Source organism: Periplaneta americana, chromosome 12 (assembly GCF_040183065.1).
Source record: "Periplaneta americana isolate PAMFEO1 chromosome 12, P.americana_PAMFEO1_priV1, whole genome shotgun sequence".
Lineage (NCBI taxonomy): Eukaryota > Metazoa > Arthropoda > Insecta > Blattodea > Blattidae > Periplaneta > Periplaneta americana.
Window position 1 is genome coordinate 29,949,748 of NC_091128.1, and position 24,556 is coordinate 29,974,303.

Consider the following 24,556-nt stretch of genomic DNA (forward strand, 5'->3'; position numbering starts at 1 on the left):
ATAGTTTGTCGTACTAAATATTCCTCTAATACAGTCTGGGCTTAATTCAGCTAGAAACTGTAAGGAAACAGTACATGCAATTTCTAAGGATTTAAGACAATTCTTGTCGACAAAATTTATAGTTTATCTGAATCCAGATTGTTACAGATTTTTCTGCAAAATAAAAAAGAAATAAAAATGTTCTGCGCTTAAAGTTCTAAGCAGTCGTCCACGAAGCAAAGGTGGATAAGCCATGACTCCTTTTATTTTACTCTCGAAGGTATATGTTTGAGAATATGTGCGATACAGATTGCTGGCTGGTATTGTGTTTGCATGGGAGTACACTTTAATGTACAATTTGCTCACTTTTATATACTTACTTACTTACAAATGGCTTTTAAGGAACCCGAAGGTTCATTGCCGCCCTCACATAAGCCCGCCATCGGTCCCTATCTTGAGCAAGATTAATCCAGTCTCTATCATCACACCCCATCTCCCTCAAATCCATTTTACTATTATCCTCCCATCTACGTCTCGGCCTCCCTAAAGGTCTTTTTCCCTCTGGTCTCCCAACTAACACTCTGTATGCATTTCTGGATTCGCCCATACGTGCTACATGCCCTGCCCATCTCAAACGTCTGGATTTTAAGTTCCTAATTATGTTAGGGGAAGAATACAATGCGTGCAGTTCTGTGTTGTGTAACTTTCACCATTCTCCTGTAACTTCATCCCGCTTAGCCCCAAATATTTTCCTAAGCACCTTATTCTCAAACACCCTTAACCTATGTTCCTCTCTCAGAGTGAGAGTCCAAGTTTCACAACCATACAGAAGCGGTAATATAACTGTTTTATAAATTCTAACGTTCAGATTTTTGGACAGCAGACTGGATGATAAGAGCTTCTCAACCGAATAATAACACGCATTTTCCATATTTATTCTGCGTTTAATTTCCTCCCGAGTGTCATTTATATTTGTTACTGTTGCTCCAAGATATTTGAATTTTTCCACCTCTTCGAAGGATAAATCTCCAATTTTTACATTTCCATTTCGTACAATATTCTCGTCACGAGACATAATCATATACTTTGTCTTTTCGGGATTTACTTCCAAACCGATCACTTTACTTGCTTCAAGTAAAATTTATATATATATATATATATATATATATATATATATATATATAAATTTATTTCATGTATACTGTATATGCTATGAGATTAGGTTTATATTAAATTAATGGAAGAAAAATGAAAAATGATTCCTTTTCACCCCTTAGACATGTTTGCCCCTTAGCAGTCAGGGTTAGACGGCGTACCATTTTGGTGCTGCACTGCTGTCTGCTTCTCCGTTCTAAATAGTGATATTAATTCATGCATCTTTAATATATTAAAACATGAGATACACTTTCGATGGAATATAAATTGAAACTTTCGTTTGCAATCTAAATTACTCATTGTAAAAATGTACACCGTGATTACACAGAACACACTAGAAAATGCTGAAAATGATATAGGCTGTCAAAAAAAGTTCGTTTAGCCTACAACGTTTCAGGGATGATAGAGGAAGTAAAAGCATATCTATTATGTGTGACAAAAACTCCTCAGACTTGTAATTTTGGCGCTATTGGTTAATAAGTGGTGCGAAGAGACTGTGTTCAGACTTTGTTAGCTGAATGCAGTGATGTGAAAAAAATGTTCACAGGTGTGGTTCAAACTGTCTTCCGTTTAACCGAATGCACAATTGAGTTCTATGCACTACGGACTGTCTGATAGACTGCATTCAGAAATGTCAGGAGTTTGTCGAATAATCGCTGCAGCTTCAACAACGCGAGCAACCAGCTCTTCTGCCGTATTTATCGGGGTCTCGTAAACACACATTTCATTTCCCCCACACGAAGAAATCCATAGCGATAGGTCGGGCGATCGAGGTGGCCGTGATAGTCTACAGCTAGCAGAATGAAAACTTACATTTTTAACAATCCATTCACTGCATTTGTAAGACGACAACGTGTTGCAGGCAAAACAGTCAAAACAGAACTGACTGGTAAATGATCTGACGGAAGCCAAGCAACCTAACCCTTTAGGACATCTCTGATAAAATGGTGAATGTCAGATTTTTGTTACATAAAAATGTTTGTTTTTACCTCTATCATCCCTGAAACGTTTTAAACGAACTTTTTGACACTCTAGTAGCATTCAAAAGCCAATTTACACAATACAATGTCGCAACATTGATTGTAGCACATAATAAATAGGTTTTCATTGAATACTTTGATAGAAATTACGAAAGGCCATAGTTTTCTCAGATTTTTTTTTTCGTAAATGTTTAACACCCTCTTAATCGGTAACTATTGCTATAAGGATCATGATTTTGTCCCCTATCGATAGAAATCTAATAAATAGCACTAATATGAAGCCGCTGACCGATGCGACCAGCTTACAACATTGTAGCCAGAGACGGAGATGGGAGGTAGTTCACTAAAGCAAACAGACCTGATTTCGTTGACCTCTTACATCTGTATTACGATATGTAAGAGCAGTGTGTTAGCGGCGATGTTGCCACACTGCTGAAACTTCCAACTAAGTTTTCTAATTAACCGTGCATTTAATCACAAAACGTAATGTATGTTTTCTGTTCATTTAAATGTATCGTATCGTCCCTTTCAATCTTCAGGATTATTTCACTTCCATGCTGTATATAGGGGCCATTCTTTATACTGTATTAAGGTCTTGACACTACCAATATTATTACTTCATTTCATTTCATTTTTTTCATATCATTTATTATATTCCATAGATCTTACATGAGCAATGAAGCTTTAAGATGTGGAACAAGTCCAAATTTTACAATATTACAATCACAATTTTTACAATATTTTACAACGTTCACGGTTTTACAATTTTGTAATTTTCTACAATTCTTTACAACATTTTGGGGAGCGGTAGTGAGATGATGTGATGCCCGAGGATTCGCCAAAAGATTACCCGGCATTTGCCTTATGGTTGGGGAAAACCTCGGTAAAAAACCCAACCAGGTAATCAGACCAAAGGGGGTGAAAAGAAGTGAGGCCGAGGACTAACCATAGACCATCCGGCTTCAGTCCCACGGCTGGGGAAGATCTCGGAAGAAATCAATCAATGAGACCAAATGGGGGATCCAACTTAAGCCTGAGCGGATCAGCAGGCCAGCGAGTCTGCCGACTGAGCTACATCGATGGCTCTACTAAAAATATAGACATAGCCAGACAGATTAATTAAATTTACAAACACAAACGATTATTCATCAGTTGATCTGTAACAAAACAAGTAAGTTAATTCAATTTAAGAAAGAAGAAGAATAATTACTTCAATGTAGCAATGTGAGTTAGTTCAGGAAGCCCTTTCAAGTGTTCAAAAATATTCATGTTTAATATATTGTAGACCTACTTCCATTTGTTCATATTTAGACACGCTATTACTGAATTCTACATATTCGTATGCTCCGCTTAGAAATGTTTGCAAAAAAAAGTATTCATTCGCTGAAAGTGAAGTGGTTCTTATCGTTTCCGTAAGTGCTAACAGCTTATTTATTTATTTATTTATTCATCATTTATTTATTTATTTATTTATTTACTTATTTATTTAATTTATTCTGGCGAAGTTAAGGCCATCAGGCCTTCTCATCCACACCACCAGAAATACAAATACAATAATAGAAATAAGAAGGAAACAAATGCACTATAAACAAAGTAAAGCCACACAAAAATATGCGCAGGTTGCAGTCACACAAACTTTAAATGAATGATTAGATATCATAATTAATTGTATCCTAACTAATTAACTGACATAAACAAGAAACTTGCAATTTTAATCTAGAGAAAAAAAAAACACAAATCAACACTTCTAGCAATATAGCTCGCGCAAGAAACGATTACCGAAAACCAATGGTGGCGTTGCTGTCTGTTTTGACGTATGTATGTAGGCACGCCGAGGGGGGAGAGGTGCAAGCTGATGGAAGTACTCTCTTTTCCAAGAAGATGAACAAATGAGGACATCGCTGTGGAAATAAAGAACGTAGCAAGAGAAAAATTCGTAGATAATTAAACGCGGAACATATGTTTACGAATGAAATATTAATACCGTGCGATACAAAACACGTATTCACCAGTGGCGTATACTGGTTTAAGGGCCTGGGCTACCACTGACCCTATTATTACACAAAATATATTTTAAAGTCCCTATAATAAAATTCCTTACCTATTTATATATGAATTCCAGACGTCTTGATTGGGACGAAAATACTTTGATGACTTCGTCATTGAAATTACAGTTGGGCCGCTTGCGAAGTTTCTGTAGAAATGACTTTTCAATGGACATCAGTGCCAAGCCGGATAAACGTTCTTATGTATGAGTTGATCTACAGTAGGATTTTATTCTCTTCAACGCAGAAAATGTTCTTTCTACTGATGCTGACGTAGCTGGTATTGTCACAATTAATATTGCCAATTTAAGGACTTCAGGAATAACTTGGTTCAGCTGGTTTTCATATATGGCAGATAATATTTCATGGATAGGTTTGTTCGAAAAATCAAAGACCTCTGCTGAATATATTACACTCAATTCATTTTTCAAACGTACTTGAACAAAGTGACTGTTATAGGACTGAAATAATTTGTTTAGTGCCTCATTCGGGAAGTTTTCTCTATAAGCAGAAAATTTTTGAGAATCTAGAAGATATGTGAACTGAAGCTTTCCATAATCAGAAAATCTGTCAGTAATTTCCATGTGCATACGATCTAGTATGCTGTAGTACAGTAGTACAGCTACCTGTATTTCAATTCATCATCTCCTTTTCTTCGCTTTAATGGTGGTTCCATTGTATTGGCTGAAGAATTTCCATTTTCCATATCACTCCATATGGACGGAAACCCACTACGTCTGAACTCGAATATAGTATTTTTTAACTTTGATACCTCTTGCAAGCAGTATGCTATGTCTAGACTTTTTGTCTGAAGAATATTGTAGAGCACATCTGTATGTGCGAACACTCTAGCATTGACTTCAAGAAGAAATATATTCTGAAACTGTGTGAAAAAAATACAAATATCCTTGAGCCTGCACAATTACATCATCAACCCAGTTTTCTTCAGAGTCATTACAAATGATATTTTCAAAGAAAGCAGTCAGTTGTTCTCTGTATTACTTTACTGTATTTACAAGCCGAGATGTAAAATTCCATCTAGTTGGTGCTATTTTTGGGAGTTTCTTTTTCATAAATTCTAGAGTTTTTCTGATCTTTTAGGAGATGATGAGAAAAATGCAGCTAAACCCGACAGTGTTTTGAAAAAAAAAAATGCGGCATTCTGGAATGGGTGAAGTAGTTTGTTGCAAAACTAAATTGAGAACATGGCTGTAACAATGGACAAATAGTGCTTGAGGATACTTTCCTTGAACTTTTGTTTTTAAGCCATTAATATTTCCCGCCATAACTGAAGCACCATCGTATGTCTGTGCAATTAACTTATTGCCGACATTGTATTCTGCTATAACACCTTCCACATGCAGAAACCAAGCAGCAGCAGTTTTGCCCGAACTGACATTTGTGAATCCTATAAACCGTTCTTGAACATTGGCAGTACTATCGACGTATCTTAAAACAGTGGACAATTGACTCTGATTAGAGCAGTCACTTGTTTCATCAACAACAATGGCCGCAAAAGGTGCTTCTTCTATTTCAGATTTTATGTTCTTTATCATAACCCCACTTATAGCAAATATTAAGTCATTATGAATTGCGGGAGAAGTACCACGAAATACTGTTGAACTCTCAAGATGATTGACCAGTAAATGGTCAAATTCACTTAAATATTCAATATAATTTCCTCTATTGTCTGATTCCACACTCTCATTGTGATCCCGAAAAGCCAGTTCTTGTTTTCCTAGAAAGCAGACTGCGTTAATAAGACGCGGTAAGATCTCCCGATTTTTTTTCCACAGGAGCATTGTGTTGGTTGATATGTAGAGCTTTTCGCTTATCTAGCTGTAAATCAATTGTTGTCTTCCCAAAGTTTGCACAGTTCATGCTACTACAAATATGAGCGTTTGATTTGTCGTGTTTTAGGACTGCCGTTCGAAGGGGGTTGATATTAGAAAACCCTCTTTTGACCACACATTAGTTTCGCGGCTAAATAACAAACATGGCCAGCAAAATAGTTTAGACAGTTTAGAACTACCACACAACCAATTCCACTTACCATATGATGTTGAAGTGAAATGGCGTGTGTACTCACGCTGTTTTTCTTTTACGTCCATGGACAAATTTAACTCAGGAGTTGGTTTTTCCATTTTCACAATTTCAACTTCCTCGTTGTATGTACGACGGTTAAAAGGCACTTTTAATAAACCTTCTATTACACAGTCATTTTCAACACAAACCTCTCCAGAAACTTGTTCTGCCATATTTTTCAAAATATCACTTAATTGGGAAATTAAAAACTTAATAGTTCACAATTAATATAACTCTTAGACACTCGAACAAATCACAAATTTAAAATACTGCACTGCAAGAACACAATTACATTCATGAGCTAGCGTGCTAAGCGTACTTCGCGCCTGCGAAGAAACCGATCACGAGAGCGACAACTCACCCGGCCTTACATTGCACGATGGAAACAGAAGAGAGCGGGGGGGAGGGGCAGTTGTGCGACCGGACAGCGTGAGCGGTACGGTCACAGGCTACCTCACGTAGCAAGCGGTTTCTCCAGTGATGCCGCCTTGACAACTTGTTTCTTTTCGAGAGCAGATAGCGCATATAAATCTAACAATTACTTTAATTTTAATTACTATGGTAAAACTAATAATACAAAATTATTACATTATGTTATATTATAAACTTTTTCTTTTGTAATTTCCTTGGGCTACCGCCTGTAGCCCCGGTAGTCCGCAAAATACGCCCCTGGTATTCACATGCAATGGAACAAAATAAAGTCGTAATGTAACTATCACAACGCTAGACTGATTTTATCGATGTCATTTCTCTTCCGACTGTACTCTTGAATATCATTCAAGTTATCTCGTGACCTTTCCTCTCGCCCGCTCTTCCTTATCGCAGTGTTTGATTTGCATTCCTTCCGTCGGTAATCCGTACTTGCGAGACCTATACCTAAAAAGCATTGAATAAGACAAAATTTTCCAATTTAATTTTGAATTGTGAAAAAGTCCGGCAGTCCCTGACATCATTAGGTAACGAATTCCAGATGCGAGGTATTTCTACAGTGTAGGAGGATGAGTATAAAGACGTTCTATGATGAGGGATAGAAAGAAGTGCTTGATGCCGGTTTGGAAGAGTTGTAAGAAATTGAAAGCGCGATAAGAGATAATTCGGAGTAGAAGTGTGCATGACTCTAAATAGAAGAGACAGCTTATTGAGTTTTCTTATAAATTTCATTTGCAAAATTACGCTAACCGTTCAGTATTAAACATTTCGATACACACGTTATATGCAGGGAATGTTTTTAAGAATTAAGCTAGTTCCTGTCATATATTATTATTATTATTATTATTATTATTATTATTATTATTATTATTATTATTATTACCAGTAGTGGTAGTTGTGATAGTGGTAGTGGTAGTGGTAGTAGTTGTAAGTGCTTTTATTACAGATAAAACAATAATCTTTGAGACCTTCTCTCTGACACGTTTCAAAATTTCGGTTATGTTCTTGAACAATGAACCCAAACTGCTTTTGTGTGTAACAATTGCGACACCTGGTAAAATATGAGTGTGCTGTAACTGTAAACATTGTTGCAGAGAGATAAGGTTTGATGAGTTATGAGAGCACTTTGGTGGACAAAGTAGGAGGAGATGTGATGCCCTTGAAAGAATTAACATGGACATATGCGTGGAGACAGCGAGCTGTGTTTGTTGTGGTACTTCTTTGACATCCCCATTTTATTATCTGCCATGAGTGAGTGGCCTCAGAGAACAAGGAGAATCTGACGCGATTGTGTGAATGGAATATATTCACGGCTGCTCAAAATCGAGGACGGCCTCTGCAACAAAGAGAACGTTCGTTGTTGTGGGGCACTATTCAAATGTCTGACTGAATGTATGATTTGCTAGAAACTAACAATACGTCCCTTTGGTAAACAATATTTGAAACATTCCGTTGTTAGATGGATAATAATTTACATATGTATAAATATTTAAAATATGTCGTCATAGTGATGATCACCTATACAGTTTGGAAGTGATAAAACTGTGCAAATTTAAATGGACAGTAGAATACATTAATAGCACATTATGCAACGAGCCTATAATGGTAGTAATTAAGACGCGAGTCTTAATTACCATTATAGGCAAGATTCATACGACTTTTTATGCTCGACCATATTTCAAACTTGAAATTATTCATAAGTATTCACGTTATTCTTATCTGACTGGGGAGCGGAACTGACCTTGTGCAATATCTCGTAAATTGTGAGATGTGCGCAGACGCGAAAGTATTGATTTTTTTCCGAGAAACAAATGTCATTGACCTTGATATAATCTAGAGAGTAAAATAAACATTAATCTTGATATAACCTTGAAATTGATTTAGACATTGAAAATCGAGATGACAAATTGAATTTATTTGAATATTATTTACAATTAACGCTAATTATTATAGTAGCAGAACATAACCTTCTGCGACAGTATTGGATTTCCAGTCTCCGTGACGTTTCGCTAGTTGTCCTTCGATTGAATATCTGAGAATAATCGATACTTGCGCTTACATATTGCTACAATGGTGTTTTCTGGTTGGTGGAACACCTGAACTTTAATGAATAGGTGTACTTTAATGAGGTCCATTAAAGGGCTGCTACCAGGTGTATAATTACTACATTTCGGCATGGTCGAGCATAAAATAAATTATAAAATTATGCTGAAAGTATACGTAGATTGGCAACGGCATATCGCCGGCTGACGTACGAAAACACACACGCACTCGGACTGAACAGCATAGTTCCGTCTCGTGGTCAGTACAGTAGGGTTGCCAGACTTCCTAATGGCAGGAATTAACAATACGTGTTAATCTTTTTATTTAATTTGTAAGAAAATCGATTATTGTATTGAATATTATTGTATCAAAATGATAATAATTGGAATCGTACGGATAACACTTATCTAATACAACAGTGTTAACACTTAAGAGACATTTTTTTTTCTGAGAAAGGTATTGATTTGGGATTGATATTATATTAGATTTTTTTGCTGTAAAATCTGCAGAGTTATATTAATTACACCCTGTATTCCTTGTTATTTTTTTTTGTAATCGATTATTTAATGAGGATCTGTTAACTCCTAGATTATCTAGTGTCGATGGAATTTGTGAGATGGTATATGGCGATATCAGTCCGAGCATTCGCCATGACTTTACCTGCCATTTGCCTTACCATTGAGAAACTCTCGGAAAAAATTGAACCAGGTAATGAGCCCACCCCCGAACGCACCTTCGGATTAGAAGACAAACGTGCTGCCGCCTGAGCTATGTCGTTGGATTCCTTGTTATTAGAACGACACTCAAATGTTTTCAGATTACATTTTCGAGTGCAGAATTTATATGTAAAATTACGTAACAGAACTCTGCAGTAAATGGCAATGTTGAGGGCAGTTTGATTTTTAAGTAACATTATACAATCGTAATGATTCAGAATGGTGACAAAAATCACTACCAAACGTTCTATCAGCTTTCAATTTCTATTACTTGAATTAGAGAAATTACTACTTTCCAACGGCAATTTACAATTGCAATATTTTGTGAATGTAGAAATGCTATTTTTCACCTTGGGGTCTCCCACGAAAATAAACTATTCATGCGTTTATAAGTGCACTGAAATGGCTCTAATTTTCTAAACATGTTACGCATGGTTTATAGTTTACTTGAGATATTTACATTTCACGGAGTAATTCCAGGTTTATTTGTTTTGTTCTTTTTGTTTCCATGGTGCTGCGAAGAACATTCTTTCGCTTTTCTCCGAGCTTACTTTCCCTTGCCTTTCCAAAATCACAAAGAAGACAAATCCCTGAAGAAGACGCATGTTACGCCCACTGACGTCTGTTTTAATAGTTCCATTAAGACTTTTCAAACTAGGACTTGATGGTCGCTTCCTTAGCACAACCTTCTGAAAGGTCAAACTACAGTATAACTCTCTCATTGGCACCGAAATACAAGCTGTCCGACTCTAAACTTACTGGTTTGTTTCTAATACAGATTGTGGATTTGAATAGGTAGGCCTACTGATATTTATATGCTATTAACCTCTGTTCATATAGGCTAGTGTGTCAGGTTACATGAATGGTACATACTCTTTGTCGTAGATGCTAATTATAAAGTATTTATTAGGATTATATGTTCAATTCCAACACTGATTAACAAAGTGAACAAGATGGCAACTATAAACGGTGTGGTTTAATAAACATTTATTGATTTATTTATTTATTTATTTATTTATTTATTTATTCGTTTATTTATTTATTTATTTATTTATTTATTTGAAAGTACACATGTATTACTGCTCATAAAAGCACCTTCTTAACATTTTTTTTATTTTACAAGAAAAAAAGAAGAAAATAGTTAATAACGTAAAACAAATAATTGTTTCTTCACTCAATAATAATCTTCCAGGCCTGACTCTACTATACAACAGTTTAGTTAGAAGTAAATTAGAATATGCCTCAATCATGTGGGACCCAAAGCATAAAGATGAACATTATGTAGTTGAAATTATTCAGAATAAATTTTTAAGATAAATGTATGGTAGCCACTATTTTTCTGAAAAATACTCTTAATTTTTTTTCTTAGAACTTTTATTTTCCAACCCGAGATAGTGTTAAATTGTCTTTCAACATCCTATTTCTTTAACTGAAGTACTCAATAAATCTACAGAAGTTTCTAGTTTCTTTATTGAGTGAAACAAGAAACTGAAATTAGCAGATATGAAGGCCAAGTCACATTTTAAAGTAGTATTACATATTCAATTCTGACTGGCTTGACAGGTCGTGGTTGGTGATGCACCTGATCACATATATATCAGATTGGTCATTCCCATGAAAGTATTTTTGGTAACGACCGCTAGATGGAAATAGAGTTGCTCCATGTTTCGTATGTACATAATATGTAGGCCTACGAATAGCCTTAGACACAAAATAAAAATGAAATTGTAACAATTAATAAAGTAAAAATAAAGGAGTAAATCAATTTATTAGTTTGTTTAATTAAAGATCATGTGCTGGCCACACGATATCTCCGTTCTGGTTGAATGATAGTTCACTTCTGCTGAGGCACATGGACGTGAAGCCAGCAAATAGCTAGCCGACTGTGACTCCACACTTAATTAACTAATTAATTCAAATACAAATGAGACAGCCGCCTTGGCGCTATGGGTAATGTACGGGCTTCTAAACGGAGCGGTCCATGCTTCGATTCCCGGCGCAGACAGTGGAAGAAAGATCTTATTTTCCACTCAACTGAGCGCTTGCCTTTTGTCACGTACTGTGCTGTGTTGTCTCAGTTATGACCCTGTAGTATGCTGCCCACACAACCAGAGAGATCCGTAATGTGTGTCTGTCTAGTTTTTGTCCAAAGATTTCTCTCCCATATACTCTTTGGTTTATGTAAGGAGGAAATACTGTAAAACACAATATACAAAACATAAAGTCAATGAGTGAGTGAGTGAGTAGAAAGAAATGAGTGAATGAATGGAATTGAAAAGAGACAAACGAAGAGAGGAGAATAACAGAAAGAAGATAAAAAAGAATCCAAAAAAAGAAAAGAGAACAATGTATGAAAGAAAGAAAGAAAGAAAGAAAGAAAGAAAGAAAGAAAGAAGCGTATAAGTAAATAAAATGTTAAAAAGTAAATATGAGAATTAACAGCAAGAAGGTAAAGAAGGAAGAGAGCAAGAAAGAAAAGATGAAAGAATGATTATAATGGAATGGATAGGGTTTGAAATAGAAACTATAGTGAATGAATGAATGAATGAATGAATGAATGAATGAATGAATGAAGCCACTGTGTCCCATGAAGGGCTAGGGCCTCCTACAGGAGGGGAAGCTCGGTTGGTGTGGTTCACATGATGAGCTATTTCACGTGAACAATATTTACATTCACATTCACTATGTGAGATATACTAGAGTTTGTCAAATTTTAGATCTATATGAGTTTGTTCACTATCTGTCTCCACTCGTTCCTGTTGCGGGCGATGGTTGACCAGTTCCCTCCCAGCTGCTGCTTGAATGTATCTGCCCATCTTCTTCTTGGCCTGCCTTGTGTTCTCCTTCCTATGTACGGGTCCCACATGGTGTTTTCTCGCGCCCATCTGCCTTGTTGCTGCCTTGCTACATGACCACCCCACTTCCACTTCGTTATGAGGGCTTTTTGTGTGATGTTCTCAGAAGCTGTAATTTTCTGCAGTGCCGTGTTGGAGACCTTGTCTTTCAGTGAAACGCTAACTATCTTCCTCTCCATTTTCTATAAGAGGGAATGAAAACTCGCATAGACGAATATTATTTAGTTTTCTTTTTACTATTGTTTAAAATAGAAAGAAAGAAAGAAAGAAAGAAAGAAAGAACTGTATAAGGAAATAAAATGTTAAAAAGAAATAGGCTATGAGATTTAACTGCAAGAAGGCAAAGAAGGAAGAGTGCAAGAAAGAAGAGATGAAAGATGAAAGAATAATTATAATGGAATGGAAAGGGTTTGAAATAGAAACTATCGTAGAGAATGAAAACTCGTATAGACGAATATTATTTAGTTTTCTTTCTACTATTGTTTAAAATACATGTTCAAATTCTTCGTATATAAAAATGCTATTTGGAAATCTTTCCCTCCTATTACCAGTAGACCGTAATAACGATATTAAATTGTGTCGTAATTATTTTAATATTTTACTAAAACTCTGTGAAACAAGTTCATTGTATTTTTTGATGGATTACACTGCTCGTTGAAAGTGTGAACATAACGTTAAGTTAATGACTTGATACACCTGTCCAATGTAATTCGTAACACGGGTAATAATGCTGGAGGATTTTGTAGGCTTAAATGACATTTCCCTAGGACGTCATCATTAAAGTACTTTGTCACAAATATGAAGATACATTAAGTGTAGCCTATTACCATGGTAACGCTGAAAATAACATATTATGACAATCCGCTTCAAAATTCTCATTCACTGTGTTACTTGCATTTTAAATTTTTATTGTGATATTATGTTCAGTTAAAATTGTAAAAATAAGTGTAGAAATATACTGATTTACATATTTACAGAGAAATTCATTTATCAACATGCTTTTACGCCAGTATGATTGTTTCGAATACTCTATCTGTATTCCACTGTATATACTTCACAAGCTATCCTAGTATTATTAGTTCATATTCAGCATTTTCATAAGATGCTGTTAGACGGAAATTTTTCAAAGAAAGATGTCATTGTTTGCAATAGCAATGTTGTTTCCACGTGAGTTGAACAGATTTTATTAACTACTTTTGTAAATAAATATGTTCTTTCTATGTAGGCCTACAGTACACTCCGAGAAAAAAAAATGGCACTACTCTTGAAGGTCCTTACAGAGCATGATTCACACCATAACGATTTAACAACGGTTTTCAACCCAGTATTATCTGAAAAGTATTACAGGAAAGTATTTCGCAACTAATTGAAAAGCACGAAAATTAACCTGAAAATAAGATCAAATTATTGGCTAAAAATAATTATGTAACAAAGACGATACAGTACAACTCCGATTATGGCAATCCATCGCAAGAATTTCGATAGCTCTGTGCTAGCGTGCTTGCTCGCACACTATAAAGCATACATGGGCATAATTTTCGGTTACGTGAGACACTCGATTTGAAATAGTTTGTTTACTAGGAGAGCAGACTGCAGAGTAGGATGGGAAATGTAAACTGCTGTGACCTAAGTCACCTTATCGTAATCTCTAAGGCGGTCAGTGGCGAATTATTAGGAAAGCGCTTGGTTAACGTGAGCGACTCGAAAACTTTTATTCAATTTGGCAAATTAATTCATCAGCTTTAATCATAAACCTCTTTACTGTTTCTTCGTCACTGAATTGATTTAAATCACAGGCGAGAAATTTCGTAACTAGCCAATAATATTCCATCACGTTGTCTAAGTTTATTTTCTTGAATATTGTGGCGTTTCTCAATATTACTCAATAGATTTGCACGTTCTCGACCTAAAATAATTTCAGAAAAACATATTTCGTTTTTTACGCACATTTGATATATATTTTTTTTATAAAATTGTTTTGGAAAAAATACGTACAAACAACATTTAATTCCTCGTACCTTTTAATGCAGCGTGTTTAAGGTATAATGTCGTATTTAGTATACTATGCAAATGTTAAGATCATAAATTTTCTTCGGAATAGTACGAAAAATAACATTTAATTTGTCTTACTTTCTAATTCAGCATATTCTTAATGACATAAGGAGTAATGTCGTTGTATATTAAATTTATTAATACCTAATAGGATTTTCGAGCATAACACACATCGTATGTTCTCCCCTTCTACCCGTAAACAGCAAAAAAACTCTTCCTCCCATTTCTCATGAAATAATCGTTTTCTAACGCGTACACACTGCTTTGATAATGCCATTATGCCACCACTGATATTGCTTATGAAACTGATATAGAACCTGCCCACGCCTAGGAGCTACGTGAGGGAGGAACGGGGACTGTGAAGATGATGTCACTCAGAGCGATAAGCTCTGTGAAGATCAGTGAGGCACAAATTCTCAAGTGAGGCACGATGCCCATGTATGCTATAAAGTATGGATTCGGATATTGTTGAGGAAAGAATTTTTAAAAATTAATTATGCAAGTTATTTTTCCTTTACTATCATCCTATTTTACTGCACAATTTATTACTATTCACCTACTGTTAAGTGTGGATCAATTTTCACCGCATCTCTTCAAATGTCTTTCGATTTACGACAAAAATAGACGTAAAATGAATTCAATAACTCCCAAAGCGATCTCGTCTGTACCACTGCTTTGGAGCTCTGAACATGCGCAATGCATCGAATCTGGAACTTCGAAGATTCAGGCGGGCCATTTTTTTTCTGCAACTGTACTTCTATTAAAATTAACAGATGTCAGTGTAACGGATTTCAAACATTTCTTTATGGGAATAAGCTCTAATACAGAGTAATTCAAAAGGTTGTGCTGAAACTGAAGGAGCTTACAAAGGGGTTGGAGCAACTTTACAATAGAAACTCACGGTATAGATTATAGAAAGTAATCTTTATTCAGTATAAGCTTTCTTTGAAAGTCAGTAACTGCATGACAGACAACATACCGATGAAATAATAGTAATTTGTGCAGAAATTTAAGTAGGCAAAAATTACATGAACTTAGAAATTAGTGTTGTATTACACCAAAGTTGTTCGAACTGACTACTACCACATTCAGTGCAGACATTGCATTGTCAAAGGAAATTCTTACGCACTCCCTCAAATATCCCAGGTGTTATGCCCATTTCTGACACCAATTTTTGTTGTACTAATTCTGACACCAGTATTTAATATACCAAATCTGACACCAAAATTTATTGTTAAGCTCTATCATATCTGACACCAGTATTTTGTCGTGCCACTTGCCACGACAAGGGGGGGGGGGATGGCTTGTCTTTGAGATGATCGCGAGTTATAATCTCTATCAAGATAACACAAACGAATCAGACACTGCGTAATACTTCCAAACTCTCTGATATGATTTATAAACTGTACTTGCTTATGGATAGGAGGGATTCCTACTTAGAATGTGATCTCAGGCTTTCGAAATAATGACAAGTGTAGAAATTCACTATTACTAAGTTTATTAACAAGATATCAATTTACTACAGACAAATTATTAAATATTGAGATTAAACGATTTAGAAAGTATGAAAATTTCTGTTAATTCTAAAGTACCAAGATGAACTAGTTAAATTAAAAGTCTAAAGATTGAACTGATGATTTTACTTACAGTAGATAGTAGGGCGAACCCTGGTGCTGTTCGCAGATGATGCCATTTTCTGAATTTCTTCCTGGACGTCGGGAAGTTACGACCGCTACTGCATGACCGCTGTCTTGACCAACAACTAATGACCGCGTTTTGGACGTTCATGTCCATTTATAAATTCCGGAACCGCATTCTTTGTGACGTAACAGAGTGACGCTATTTTACCCGCGAATCTTCTAAAAAGACGGTATTGCATTCACTAAACACCACGCTTCTGATTCTTAATCATTATTTTAAATCGGCATTTCCTGTCGTCAATTGGAACAATACAGATTTAAGGAACTCTCACAACTGAATCTCTGTTTCTGATTTACCAGTAACCAATAGAAATTGATGTCTCGCGAGAGACGCTGCATAATATACGTATCTTTCGTTATATGTCAGCTCTTGCTAAGACTGACTTCGTGCTACGAGTAAAATGCAAGCGTACGTATTTCTGCCTTGTTCAAGGACTGGACTATGCTGAGTTGGCTAAGCTGTACTCTGTACTCTGTCGAAACAGGAAGCGATCTCTGTCGTAATGTCAAAGCATGTCAGAATGCTTTAATAAGTACGATTTCATTACTTTAAAATAAAGTGAAAATATATTGCTTATGGTCATAACAAAGTTATGATTGCTTACCATAATCCTTGGGCACAACACAGGTATCTTCCGAACCACATCAAATACTGTGTTTCGCGATCTACCATCGGTGTCTCGTAAAGTGGGTTTTGTTTATATATTCCCGAAAGAAATAATCATAATCAAGTGGCGTCAAATCAGAGGGCGTGGGCTGGCCTTCCACCGGAGTATTGAAAACGTGTAGTGTACAGTTATACGAATAGCAAAAGACAGCACACACCTCCAACTCAAATTATACATTATAATGCACACAATTCACTGGTCTCTGCCTGCACGAGTAACAAGAAGAGAATGATACACAATTATTAGTGTAAGATATCAGAGTTATTCTTCGTCGTCAACTCATACTGTATCCAACCAAATGCCTCCTCGCATTTCTTGACATTATGGGCTTCTACCAACTGAGGACTGATGGGTTTCTATTTGGAAATGTTAGGCCTATATTTAGATCCCCTATATAAGCTTATTTAGTTTGAGCACAACCTTTCGAAACACGCGATTTAGCTTTTTTACTCAATTAGGAAAAAGGTAGGTCCTAACATAGGTTATTATTTGCACTGATTTTCTAGTTGTATGCTTTCGCCTTTGTTGCAGATATTTTTCTTATTTTACTCGTATTATAGCCTCTACTGATAGGCCTACAATTTAATGTCTTATCCTTTACATGAATAGGTAACATAGTCTAATGTTACAATTTGTGCTCGTCGTATTTCTAGGAATCATTTGTGAACGAATGTAATACGTTCCCTTCCATTCTGTATAATGTAATATAATTATGTGCCTAAATTACATTCTCTTTTGTTTATAATAACCTGAGCTTACATATTTTTACGTATTAATACAAAATAATGTGAAACATATAAATTGCATTATTTATTGACGTCGCCTGACATTTTTTGACGTGAATACGTCCAAATTCGGTCTAGTACTAGGGTGTCTCCCGTGAAAGTCGATCAACACAATTTGAAGTAAATCTTGTATCGCCTATAATTTCTAACCTACACGACATATTCCAATGAAGTAAACGGCGATCTACAGAGGAAGGATCAATGTATTCAATGTGACCTTGAGTTGAAAGTGACGTCATCTAACGATACGCGGGAGGTGGGAATTAAGACACGAATTGGTGAGTCGCGCGGCAACTGAGGCAGTGTAACTCGACAATGCGAAGGGATATCACGTTCGCAGTGGTGTCAAACAATTCGTAACGAACCAGGCTATAATTTCAATTCAGCAAGAGTCAGCATTCGACAAGTTAAATTGAAAAAAATCGCGAGTGAATTTGAGTGAAGAGAGAAAATTCACAATGTCGAGACACATGCAGCGCAAATGGGAGCAGGCATATAAGCAACGGGTAGGAAAGAACATAGCACGATGTTGCTATAGCAACCGACGTGTTTTACTCTCAAATCATACAAGGTGGCTCCTAGAAGTCTCAGCACAGCGAAAATGTACCGGATTTTCAGGGTATCTGGAAAGAAGAGATGTTGATTGATGTTTATCTTAACAGCAATTCTATCAGCGACGTATTGACACTTAAAACTTGCGGTTGTCACTCCGATACAGTCTATTCCGACTTTTTCTACTTCCATAAAATGTATAGTGCCAAGTGCGTAGAATAGGGCGTAAGCCTACCCGGTTTTATAATTATGACATGTTTTATTATTGGAATAAATTACTGAACTTTAAATAGAAATAAAACATAATAAATTGTAAATAGAAATAAAACTATCTTAATTTATTTACATCGTTTATAAATAGCAGCGTGCTGCATTGGAGTTAAACCTCTCGCTTGAACTTGGTCGAGTGTCGCACCCTCGAGTGAGATACGATCGGTCGTGATACGCTCGTAATAAATAGAAGCACAGTACAAGGTCATCTCACCGACATGTCTTATCTTGTATGGAAGTCGACAGATAAGATACACGTATGTTTTGCTCACACGGTAAAAATAAGGCTTTATTTTCTGCGTTTATGACAAACGTTTAATGGAACAGTCAATGGAACGTACCAAAACAGGAACATGAAGTTATAAATAAAATAGTATGAAAAACTTCGATATACAGTTATTATTGATAATTAATAATTATTCAATATTTGATTTACCACATATATAATATGATATGTCCATACATAGTGTTCCGCCTATATACTACGACAATTTAGAAACGCTTTACAAAATATTATTGATATAGCAGTAGATGAATAACAATATTAGTACAGAGATAACGTCACAGAAAATATAATAAAACGAATAATCATGCTGCACAACTGTTACAGACGCAAAGATTGATATACTAATTATTAGAGATTATTATTATTATTATTACTAGAAAACTTGATACAGTTCTTGCATTATCGCGATTGTGTTCTCCGTTTATAATAATTACATTTACATCCAATAACATCTATCAGATGTGGCAAAAACAAAATCACTCCTGTGTGTGTGGGGGGGGGGGGGAAACATTTATCTACAACATTTATATTACATTTTAAAGCAAGTTTTGTAGTTGTACTATGGAGAGGTTAGTTAAACACTGCAGAGTTTTGAAATGATAAACATCTATGATGTTACTACACAGTTCATCGCTGTAACAAGAACGAATGTCTAACGCTCGGCTTATACCGTTCGAGGATTTATCGCTCGTGACAATTTTAACCATCATGCATGTGCGCTACTTAGCGGATTATGCTATGAACTACTTGGCGCTCGAGCGAAAACGTCCGATGCAGACCTCTGATAAATAGTAAAAGGCGTGTTTTATACGTTATTGTAAAAATATAGAGCGGTATTTATAAATTCATTTGCTCCGCTGTTTAAAAGCATAAACATGTGATATATTATGTACTTTTATAAAATAGATGATGTAACATTACAGTGCACTAAGTTCTTACATTGACTGAAATACATTTTACAAAAAACGCTAATAGTGCGCGGAATTAGTTGAAGATATCTTTCACACTTTATACATTTATTTTCACAGTAGTATAGTCTACTTGATAGAACGTCGTTACATTGAAATGCAGGTCACGTGACTTGCGTTGTATATTTACTCGTTTCACACGTGCGATACGAAGTGGGACGTGTTAATACGACTCTCGTCTGGGTCTGAGGCGCGATATCACCCACTCTGGATGCTAGTAGTGTGGGTTCCATGAATCCGGTTGACAGATCTCTAGCATTAACCCACATGGCGCTAATGTTTGGTGAGAGGCGGAGCAGTTGGGGGAGTGATGCATGGTTGCATACATATAGAGGCTTGAAAGAGCGGACACTTTATACCGAAACCTGATTTGTTTATCACTGCTCACGTGCATAGAAAATATCCAATCGATAACCAACCTAATCGATTCTCGTTCAACATCAGCTGCTGCTTTCCATATTGCTGTGGCAGCAGAAATCCTCTTCTGAATGCCATGCCTGGGCGTTCTTCACACGGAGGACTAAAACGTAGTCCCAACGCTGTATGAAGCTACAGTTCTGAGTTCGAATTTCATGTAAAATATGAGTGTTTGTTATTCATGTGATGTCATATTAAATCCAGGAATGGACTTACGACTATTCATAAGAGGCAGCCTACATATCAATATTTTAGGTCTCTTAAAACTACGGCCAATATTTTATTTTTATTATTATTATCATTATTATTATTATTATTATTATTATTATTATCATCATTATTATGTATTACTATTAACTATAGACCTGGTTAAGTGGGAGATAGGCCTCAAGGCCTTAACTCTTTGAGGTAAAATAAAATATTATTATTATTATTATTATTATTATTATTATTATTATTATTTATGTATTATTAATTACAGGTCTGGTTGAGTGGAAGAGAAGGCCTTAATTCTGCGAAATAAAATACATTACTTTTACTACTACTACTACTACTATTATTATTATTATTATTATTATTATTATTATTATTATTATTATTATTATTATTATTATTATTATTAGTTATGTATTATTATTAATTACAGGTCTGGTTGAGTGGAAGAGAAGGCCTTAATTCTGCGAAATAAAATAAATTATTTTACTACACTACTACTACTACTATTATTATTATTATTATTATTATTATTATTATTATTATTATTATTAGTTATGTATTATTATTAATTACAGGTCTGGTTGAGTGGAAGAGAAGGCCTTAATTCTGCGAAATAAAATAAATTATTTTTACTTCTACTACTACTACTACTACTACTACTATTATTATTATTATTATTATTATTATTATTATTAATTACAGGTCTGGTTGAGTGGAAGAGAAGGCCTTAATTCTGCGAAATAAAATAAATTATTTTTACTTCTACTACTACTACTACTACTACTACTACTACTACTATTATCATTATTATTATTATTATTATTACTATTATTATTATTATTGTTATTAAACTATTGCGTACTATTTTTCCTTCTTGCTTCCTTCTTTATTAGCCAGAAGACTCTGAGCTTGTTTTATAAATAGAGGGTGAAAATGAAATAACACTTCAGATTTTCAGAGCAAATAGCTCGTATTGTACGTAACAAACAAGTGTAGTATCATATTGTTGGAAAGTCCATAGTTTTCTCCGAATTTTTTTCCCAAATGTTTATGACCCACTATTCGGTAACTATTCGGATTTTTGTCCATATTGACAGAAAATCTAATAAAAAATGTTTTATCCTTCTGGCGTATTTCAATAGCTTGGACGATTTTCGTGTAAATTTAACTTAAAAACCATTAATTTGAAGGCATTGACCGATGCGTCTAGCTTGCAACATTGTAGACAGAAAGGAGGATAGGAGGTAGTTCACTAAGGCAGACATCTGACTTCTTTGACCTCTTACATCTTTATTACGAGAAGAAAAAGCAGTATGTTAGTAGCCATGTTGCCAGACTGCTGAAACTTCCAACTCAATTTTCTAACTAGCCGTGCATTTAATCACAAAACGTAATGTAGGTTTTCTATTCATTGAAGTGTACCCCCCCTTTCAAGCTGCAGTATTTCACTTCCACGCTGTATATCAGTAGTCTCAGCTGGGAAGGTTGGTTTTGCACGCACATCTGGCCTTGAAAACAATGGAAATTTGGCAGAGTGGGAATAATTTCTCGATAATTCGCTTTTAAATGCCCAAAATATAGCTTGTTACAGTGGGCCTCAAATGTTGATTCCATTCCAAAAGAAACGATGTTAAGAATTCTTATCTGATCCTAAAAATTCATCGCCCTAGGTTAGATTTGAATCTGCGATGTTTAATTCAGAGGTTCTTACTGTAAGTTATCCAGAGAGAGAGAGAGAGGTCGAAGTTCAACCGAGCTCAATCAAAAATAGGAATTTCGAAGCAGATAATGAATGTTTTGTTTGATGTCTGTATTCTGCGTGGACGCTTCATAGTTTTGTTCAGTGAGTATCGTGGTATTGCTAAAATGTGTTCCTGAAACATCAGCTGTAGAAAAATTTCCACATGAAGTAAATACTCTTCGTAAGCTAGCCTACATACTGTGTATAAGCGGCATTGAGAAGGAATAAAAATCAGAAGTTTTATTGATTTCATTTATAGACTCCATTCATTCATTCATTCATTCATTCATTCATTCATTCATTCATTCCATCATTCATTCATTCATTCCATCATTCATTCATTCATTCATTCCATCATTCATTCATTCATAGTTTTCTGCCCAAGGGCAGGTCTTTCACTGCAAATTCAGCATTCTCCAATCTTTCCTACTTTCTGCCTTCCTCTTAGTCTGCTCATATGATCCATAATCTTAATGTTGTCTATCATTTGATTTCTTCTGCCCCGAACTCTTCCTTTCACCAATCCTTCCACAGCATCCTTCAGGAGACAGTTTCTTCTTAGTCAGTGATCCAACCAATACCTTTTTTTCTTCGCAATCAATTTCGGCATCATTCGTTCTTTATCCACTCTTTCCAACATAGCTTCATTTATCATTCTGTTTGTCCATTTCACACGCTCCATTCTTCTTCTCCATATTCACATTTCAGATGCTTCTATTCCATTATTTTCACTTCGTGTAATGTCCATGTTTCTGCCCCGCACAATGCCACACTCCACACAAAACACTTCACTAGTCGCTTCCTTAGTTCTTTTCCCAGAGGTCCGCAGAAGATGCTCTTTTTTCTATTAAAAGCTTCATTTGTCATTGCTATCCTCCTTTTGACTTCCTGACAGCAGCTCATGTTACTGCTTATAGTACACCCCAAGTATTTGAAACTGTCCACTTGCTCTACTGCCTCGTTTCGAATTCTCACGTTTACCTTCTTTATTTTTCTTTCGATAACCATGGTCTTCCTCTTATTTGAATTTATCTTCAACCTATACTGCTCACAGTTGTCATTTAGCTCCAGTAGCATATCCTTTAGTATAGTCTACTCTTCTGCTCGCCATATCATCAACAAATCTTATGCACTTTATTCTCCTTTCTCCTACTATCACTCCTCCCATGTTCTGAAAACTGTTCTTCACTAAATTCTCCAAGTAGACGTTGAACAGGGTAGATGATAAATGAAATCCTTGTCGTACTTCTTTCCCTTTTTATTGCTCACATTTCTTGTCCTATTCTGACTTTGAGTCGTTTCATAATAATATATATAGGTTACAGAACAACCTTCTCTCTTTCCAGTCCACACCAGTTTTCTTCAGAAGTCTCATTAGTTTATTTCAATCCATTTTGTCAAATGACAGAGACTCATATTAGTTAATATTGCTTATGGAGGGGAGACACTGAACACCACATGCCTTTGTTATAGCATGCGATCGTCACGATATTAATGACAAACGTTAGTGCTATATGCGGGCATCGAGCCAATGACCTTCACAAGCAACGTCGAAGTCATGTCTTAGTCATTGTGAACACTACTGCTGGCCTTGTTATGCACTTTTCTTATATGGTAGCCATCATCATTATGGTTTGGCTATAATAAAATTGTTATTAGAGGAAAAAAGTTCGCTCCGGCGCCGGGGATCGAACCCGGGTTCTTGGTTCTACGTACCAAGCGCTCTAACCATTGAGCTACGCTGAAGTTCAATCCACAGCACCGGATCGAATCCCTCTCCTCTAGTGTTTTCCTTGTGTGGCCTTATTCCATGTTTGACATATTTGTTGACATACATTAAGTCAACTGCCATTATACAAGGAGCGCACTCAATTGAGTGACTTGCTGGCCGGGATTCCATAGTATATGCACTGTTGGACGAAGAATCTATTGTACATTCTGTTTTTTAGCATTGTTCTTACTATGTTCTTTCTCTCGTCTTTTTATTTTTTATTTTTTGCAGGTTATAATAGTCTACAGTGCTCAGCGAATATTATACAATCTGTTACTGGAATCTGCAATCTTGACGATTGGAGAGAATTACGGGTTGAAACAGCCACTCTTATCGGTGGGAATACTAGATGTTGAGATTCTTAGGGTTCATAATTCAAGAGTTAGGTTATGTAGTAGGACTTACTTACTTGCTTACATACTTACTTATGGCTTTTAAGGAACCTGGAGGTTCATTGCCTCCCTCACATAAGACCGCCACCGCATCGGCTCCTATCCTGAGCAAGATTAATTCTGTCTCTATCATCATATCCCACCTCTCTCAAATTCATTTTAATATTATCCCCCCAATTACGTCTCGGCCTACCAAAGGTCTTTCTCCCTCCGGCCTCCCAACTAACACTTCATATGCATTTCTGGATTTGCTCATGCTCTGTCTATTTCAAACGTCTGGATTTAATGTTTCTAGTTCTGCCATGTGTGCAGTTCTGCGTTGTATAACTTTCTCCATTCGCCTGTTATTTCATCCCTCGTAGTCCCAAATACTTTCCTAAGCATCTTATTCTCAAATACCCTTAACCTCTGTTCGTCTCTCAAAGTGAGAGCCCAAGTTTCACAACCATAC

General features: G+C 35.8%; 1 non-coding gene across 1 annotated transcript; it reads right to left on the reverse strand.

The window, feature by feature from the left end:
- Positions 1-23,615: 23,615 nt before the first annotated feature.
- On the reverse strand, positions 23,616-23,688 carry TRNAT-CGU (transfer RNA threonine (anticodon CGU)). The gene has a single exon. It is a non-coding gene; the product is annotated as a tRNA-Thr (tRNA).
- Positions 23,689-24,556: the final 868 nt, after the last annotated feature.